We start from the raw sequence: 7,249 nt of genomic DNA, 5'->3' as shown, positions 1-7,249 counted from the left end.
TCCAGTTGCAACTCTTTTTACTAGAATTACTCAGTGAGTTCATGTTTCCTTTGATCATATTTCAATTTTTATTGTTTGAAATAGCCTGGACTTTGGTGACTTTATTCCTGCAAATTAGTTGCCCTATCCTTGTACTATTCCATGAAGACTTATAACTTGGATCTCAACCAAACTTTTGAGTTTGTTTTTTTCCATCTTTATGGGAGAGGGTTTTTCCTTTCTTATATTTTTGAACCCAAATCATCCCACAAATGGGTTTGAGTATGTCCTCTCACCCTGACACTCTCAGGGGAAATCAGTGCCCCCTAGAACCTACAGTCTCTACCAGAGGGTGTTTCCCTTTCAGGTCAGACCATACCAGGTACTCAAGTTGAACCAGTGCCAAGTTCCAAACAGTATGGATTCTGAGTCATCGTGTTCATTGTTGCACTTTAGTATGATTATTTTTAGAGTGGGAATGCCTTTCAGAATATATTTGGAGTTAATGTGGGTCTATTTTTTCCATGAACACCTTCTTCAAACGTCCTCAAGCAGGCTAAGCAACACCTTTTTCAGCACTACAAATGCTTCCATTCTTGATTAACTGGTAAAGTTCAGTAGTGTAGGTGCATCATCATTAAGCACTTAGTTTCTTCAGACAGTTACTGGAAGTGTCAGTCAGATGTGGCTCCTCACAGACTCTCTTCAAGACGCAGGGGAGAGTTTTAAGAATCAGGATGTCTTAGAATGACAGTATATTAGCTTCCATATTGTCTACCCAGAAGTAAGATTTCAGTGTTTATGATCAGAATAAAAGGAAGAGTACACCTTTGCCGGGAGACCATTCCAATGGGCCAGCCCTGCTCCATGGTGACTGTAAGCAGCCAAGAGGCAGTGATCAAAAATGACACGATGGAAGAAAGAAGGACTAGGTGGAACACACTACTCAGACACTGGAGAACTGTGGCAGGAGACACTGCAGCCCGTATGAAAATCCTAAGTTTTTTAAATAAATGTTTGACACATTTATATGAAGCTTATCACATTCCCATCTCCTGGACTGATCCTCTTCACCCCCTGATTAGGAATCACCTCAAACAAAGGCAATAAAATAATTATCAGTGAAAAACCAAAATACAGGATATCAAGTAGACAATTGATTAAGCTTCTAAGAGAAATTTGTCTCCTACGGAAACGCCAAACCTATGTATGCATTTATTCAACAAATATTTGGGATGATGGGGCTGGATTCATGGCCCTGTGGCAGAGCACTTGCCTATCGTGTGCAAGGCACTGGGTTCGATTCTCAGCACCACATATAAATAAATAAAATAAAGGTCCATCAACAATTAAAAAAAATATTTTAAAAAAATTTGGGAATGAGGGTGATCCATGTGTGCTAGGCAGTGGCTAGCCAATTGGCACATTGTGGTGAATCAGTCTTGGCTTCTGCCCGGCAAAGTTTAATACTACACCTTTTACATACTACCAAAAAGAGAAGCAGACTGGCGAGGTTATAGTCATTCTGGATCAGCATTTAGGGGCCTTGTACACAAATTATATAGGCAACATTGGTAAATCAAGTGGAAATCTGCAGGGGTGCCAGGCTAGCTCAGGCACAGGTAAGAGCCACGGAGTCAGGGCCCAGAGCCTGGGAGTTGGGCGAGCAGCCTGCAAACTGGTTTATTGCAGGAAAAACCATACATTTTATAAACTTTTTGCCCAATCACAATGTGCCATGGGGTATCAAACCACCAGGCTCCTATACAGTTTCCCTTTGTAACACTAGGTCAACTTGGGGCAGTTGTTTACATTCCTAGGTGTTCAGTGGAATGCTCCTCTCTGCAAGTTTACACACTTGAGACATTAACTGCTGCGAGCCAAGAAATAGGATTTCTCCCAACAGAAATCCACTACTTCAACAATCATATCAATTATTCCCAAGAGACCCAGTTTTGTTGTCTATCCAGATGTAAAGTGTGTAGGAATTTTAAAAATTTTAGTCTCAAATGGTAATATCTTAAAAATTATTTTATTCATCTGCTGTGTATAAATCTTGAGGGACCATCAATGTCCTGTGTACTGTTTTCTTAATCTGATCTGTTTAAATCTCATGGAAATAAATTAGCTAATAACATTCTGTCTGGGGAGGGTGAACTAGATGAGAAACAGGAATAAAAGGGAAGAATAAATGCCTGCAGAGTCCTGAGATGGAGCGAGGATGACAAACTCTGGACATAGATTGGAGTGGTTGGGATATACAACTGGGCTTATACTAAGTAAATTAGAGTTATGGAAGAGTACAGGCTTGAGTGCTGTAAAATTATGGACCTTAGCATTTGTGCAGACAGTCTATAGCATTAGAAAGTAAATTGGTTTGGGGACAAAAGATCTGTAAATAAGGTTAGCCTTATACAGGTAAAACTTTTTCCAAATTCAGAGACTCCAGTTATACACTAATACATAATTTCTTAGAAAAGCAATGTAGTAAGTCTTCAGTTTCTAAGTAGAGTAAAGGTTGAGGGAACCCATGTTTGGATAGGTAGTTCTTCACAGGTACTTTCACTTAATTTCCACCACAGTCCATCACTACAGTTTACCCAGGAGGAAACAGGCCCAGAAAATAGAAATGACTTACTCAGGATCAGCCAAGCAGCAAAACAGAGGTCAAGCTACTGTTTTCTCAATGTGTCTTAGATAAATCTTTCCAAAATCTGAACAAGGCTACCTACAGGAGATTTACCATAGATAAGCAGAGCACTCAATTAGAGAACTCGATTGGAAACCTCCAATTGCATTTTCAAATGCAGATTCCGTAATTCCACTTACTGAATCATTCTGAAGTCAGACCTCCAGGAATCACCAGTTTAATCAGATCCCCAGGTGATTTCTAGGAAAGCTAAAGTTTGAGAACCATGAAAGGTGAAGCTACCAAATGGAGTAAATTTCCACAAAGTCCTAATGGGCTAATATCAGCCATTTTAAAGAGGATGATTATTATGACTGGAATATGAGGTGTCCCCCAGTAGGTTCATGTCTGAGAAAATGGAGGACTGTTAAGAGGTAAATGATTAGATTTTGAGGGCTGTAACCCAGTCCTTGGATTAATCCATTCGACGGACTAATAATTTGAATGGATTATGGGTGGTGACTGTAGGCAGGTGGGGTGTGACAGGAGGAAGTAGATCACTGGAGGCCTGCCTTGGGGATTATATAGCTTGTCCCTGGCACCCTAAGCTCTCTGTTTCCCTGCTGCCCTGAGCTGAGCAGGATTCCCCTGCCATGCACTTCCACCAGCATGTTCTGCTTAACCTTCAGGCCCAGAACAGTGGGATCAAGGACCATGGACTTAAACCTCTGAAACTGCGAGCCCAAAGTAAACTTTCCCTCCTGTAAGTTGTTCTTGTCAGGTATTTTGGTCACAGTGAAGCAGACTAACACAATGATGATAAGGAACTGCAGGACTCTCCATTGCATGCAATTTAAGGCAGGACAATAAACTGTATCATTTATTTATTCCTTGCTACCATCAGCGACTTTTTGTGTATAGAAGACTTTCTCTGAGGCTTGCTATTCTAAGTCACTGCTTTCAACTGCTTTCCTTCCATTTCAGAACCTCAATTGGTTAAACTGGGTTTGGTGTCAATGTTGTTCCTTTAAGAATTCCGCTAGTGAGTTCAGGAGAGTGGCAGAACTTGCTATGACCCTTTGTAAACCAGAATCATTTGTTAAATCAAGAGGTTTTGGTTCCATAGCTGCCAAGATATTTGCTGTAGTCTTCAGGCAGGTCTGTGACATCTTCCTTAGGATCTTTTGGGTAAAATGCTTATTCATAGTTAAAGCCACTTTGAATGTGAAAATCATGAAGGCCATTAACCACAAATGAACCAGGAAATACAACAATGTTGTCCCCCTGCAGCAGGAAGCTCTACTGTGCCCGGTTTGTTGTCTAAAGTTTCAGATAAAGGGTTTAAATTGATATTCTATCTTGCAGGTGTGTGTGTGTGTGTGTGTGTGTGTGTGTGTGTGTGTGTGTTTAGACCTCTGCCTTCCTTAGGTCCCTCTTTAACTTGCCCCCGTCCCACACACCAGTTACCAATTTTCTCTATGTTTCTATCTAGAGATTAAATATTACCAACAAGATTGGTTTGGGCTGAGTCAGTCATGGTGAATCTAGATTCCTAGTCAACCACCAAAAAACATAACAGATGAGGGGCATAGACCAGAATCTAAGGATGAATGATTCGGCATTTTCCAGAGTTTTAGGTACTTTTCCAAATGCTGCCTGAAGTCTTCTGTTGCAAATGTGCGTGCCTGCCCTTCCAGGCAGCTGCAGTCAGCATCTTTAGGTACAATAAGTCATCCTTGATTTCTGACCAGGCATTAGCCCTTGAGAGAAATGCAGAATCCCTGAGGGTGGTCTCTGGACCCCAGGGTCCTAATTAATTCTGCCTTCCCTTCTGCCTATTATTCCTTCCAAAGGCTTTCTGCTGATCTTACTGATAGAGGCACTGACAATAACTATGATTCCAGGAAGTAAAAGCATAATGGAAATTGTATGGTAATCATATTTTTTTTTCCATAAATGGTGTAGTAAAAAGGGACCCTTAAAAGTATCTTGATTTAGCACATAGTGCTACCTTGGAAAAAGAGAATTAAGACCTTTTATAATGCTGTGTATTACAATAATGGGCTTCCAAAATAGCAAAAGTAATAGATATTTCCTATGAAAGAATGTCCTTTGACTCCAGGGGCATATTAGCACCTGTGTGTGCTTTTGACCCTAAAGGCCTTTACCCATAAAGAAAAAAAAAAAAAAAAAGGTTACTACCTCTGGGGTTGAGGAGTAGGGGACATCTTAATAGGACCATCATTTATATTTAGGATGCATGTTTACCCCGTAGGCAGACCAAGAGATAGAGGTCATCTAAGGATGTGCCCAAGATAGAATCCATTCTATTGCCAAGTTCTTGTGGCTTAGTTTCAATCTGTGGAGACAAGAGGCAAAAAGTCATTCAGTGTCATTTTGGAATTGACTCAGAGTTATGTGAGCTATTCCATATTTTCCCTGCCCTTTTTTAATACTTTGAATACACTATGATAATGACATTTATTAATTAATAATCTATTATATCATTTATTAATCATATTAATCACTCCTTAGGTTATTTACTTGATTACTTGTTTCAGGCTTGTAGTAAACTTGTGTGGCACTTCATTTCATAAATTAAAAAATTGAGGTACAGAGAGGCCCAGGTGACATTTATGATATTCTGATCATCCTTTATAGCAAAATAAATTATCTCAAAATGTAGTGGCTTACAACAATAATCACCTTCTTGTTACCTCCACCGGTTCTGGAGATTGACTGGGCTCAGTGAGGCAATTCTCACTTAGGGTCTTCCGTGGAATTGAAGTTAGATGGTGGCTATGGCTGGGACCTCAGATGGGCTTTCATTCAGAACCTGGCGTACAGTCAATGTGACCTGAACTTCCCCATAGCATTGGTGCTAGGCTCTAAAAGCCAGCATCCCAAAAGGACAGGTAAAAGCTGTGTGGCCCTTCCTCCATTAATCTAGAATGGTCTCATTTAGAGGCCCTCTACTTACTTTCATCTGCAAAGATCATGTGGCCAAATAAACCACATTTGCAGATACCAGAGGTTATAGTTTGGACATGTCTTTGGGGAGACTCAATACAATCCACTATAATCCCCTCAGCAGATGAAGCCCCTCAGTTTGGCTGGGCCCAGAGCAGGGCACAGTTCATACAAGCAGCACAGCAGGCCTGGTCCTGCTAAGGGTACTGAGTCTTTTTCTACAACAAATCTAAACCATTAAGGAAATATGCGTTCTAGAGGAATTTGATCTGATTGATCATTCTGGAAATTTTACTTTAACAGCAGTCTGGAGAACAAATTGTTGACAAGGTGACAAAGATTCTCTCCTTGATGAACCATTAATCGCCTTTCTGAATCTTCTGCTAGACCCATATGTGCCTGTCCTTGTAAAAAACAGTTTTAGCAAGAACTCTGATAAGTCAATTTAGCTAGAATCCCCCAACCTCAATATGTCTTCATCCTCAATATACGATCAGATTCCTCATCCTCCGTCTTCCCCCAGGGGTTGTCTGCCTTCAGCAAGAATCCTCTTAGGTCAGTTGAGCCACAATCCCCTTACCTCTGATGTTTCCTTTTAATAATTTCTCCATCTGTCGCCGCCTGCAGCAACAATCCTGCAGATATTTGTTACCGCCTGCAGCAACAATTGTGTGGGTATTTATCGGAGGTGGACTGGAAATAAACTACTTCTATTCCTGTGCTGCTTCGTTGCTTGCTTGCTTATTCTCTAGCTTATAGAGGAAAAGAGGCTTACTTGATTTTAGAGGAAGAGAGGCTTTGAGAGGAAGATAGGCTTGCTTATAAAGGAAGTTTTAGAGAAAGACAGGCTTCTACACTTATCAGAGATCTGTTTCTTCTTAGAGTTCTGCTGCTTCTTCTTAGAGGTGCGTCCTACATCCTGTGAACTAAAGGTGCATACTAGAGTGCGTGCTAAAGGTGCTGTCTATCTAAGGTGCTTCTTAGTGATGCGTCCCGCGTACTGCAATCTGTGATCTGCAACATAGAGGTATGTTCTTAGTTCTCTGCTCTGTGATCTGCCTGCTGCCTGCTGCCTGCTGCCTGCTGCCTGCTGCCTGCTGCCTGCTGCCTGCTGCCTGCTGCCTGCTGCCTGCTGCCTGCTGCCTGCTGCCTGCTGCCTGCTGCCTGCTGCCTCTTGCCTTCGCCTACTGACCGCTTATATTCCCTCCAGGAGGTGGAGGGCAGGGCCACGTCAGTTAAGCGAAGATCAGGCGAAGAGCCAGCTGCCCAATCACGGCAAGGTCAAAATGAGCAGGCCCGAGCAGGAGCACTTGGGAACACCTGTGCACGCGTTGTGTGCGTGGACTTATTTGAACACGGCCAATAGTAAAGCACCTGAGTGTGTTTATGTTAACCGACCTCCTCACCGCTGATGTGACCAAAACAACTTCTGGCTGGCTGCCGGGCGCCATCTTGGCGTAGTCCGCATGGCATAGCCCCCAACATCCATCCACTGGCCCCACTCTTCTCCTTGGCTATAAATTCCCAGTTGCCCATGCTGTATTTGGGGTTGAGCCCAGTCTTCCTCCCTCACTGCTAGACCTGGTTGCAGTGATCCCTATATCTGTTGAGGTGGTTCTGGATTAAAGCCTTCCTGACCATGCTTTAACAAGTATTGTTGGAAAAATTTTT

At 42.1% G+C, this 7,249-nt stretch overlaps 1 protein-coding gene across 2 annotated transcripts in view; it reads right to left on the bottom strand.

Annotated features, from left to right (window-relative positions):
- PIKFYVE (phosphoinositide kinase, FYVE-type zinc finger containing) overlaps positions 1-7,249 on the bottom strand; it is a 124,881-nt gene that overhangs the window by 109,041 nt on the left and 8,591 nt on the right. The gene's annotated exons all lie outside the window — the stretch shown is intronic.

This window comes from Sciurus vulgaris (assembly GCF_902686455.1).
Source record: "Sciurus vulgaris genome assembly, chromosome: 3".
In the NCBI taxonomy this organism is placed as follows: Eukaryota; Metazoa; Chordata; class Mammalia; order Rodentia; family Sciuridae; genus Sciurus; species Sciurus vulgaris.
The sequence above is the reverse complement of the archived record's forward strand: the minus strand, read 5'-3'. Positions and strand labels throughout refer to the sequence as shown.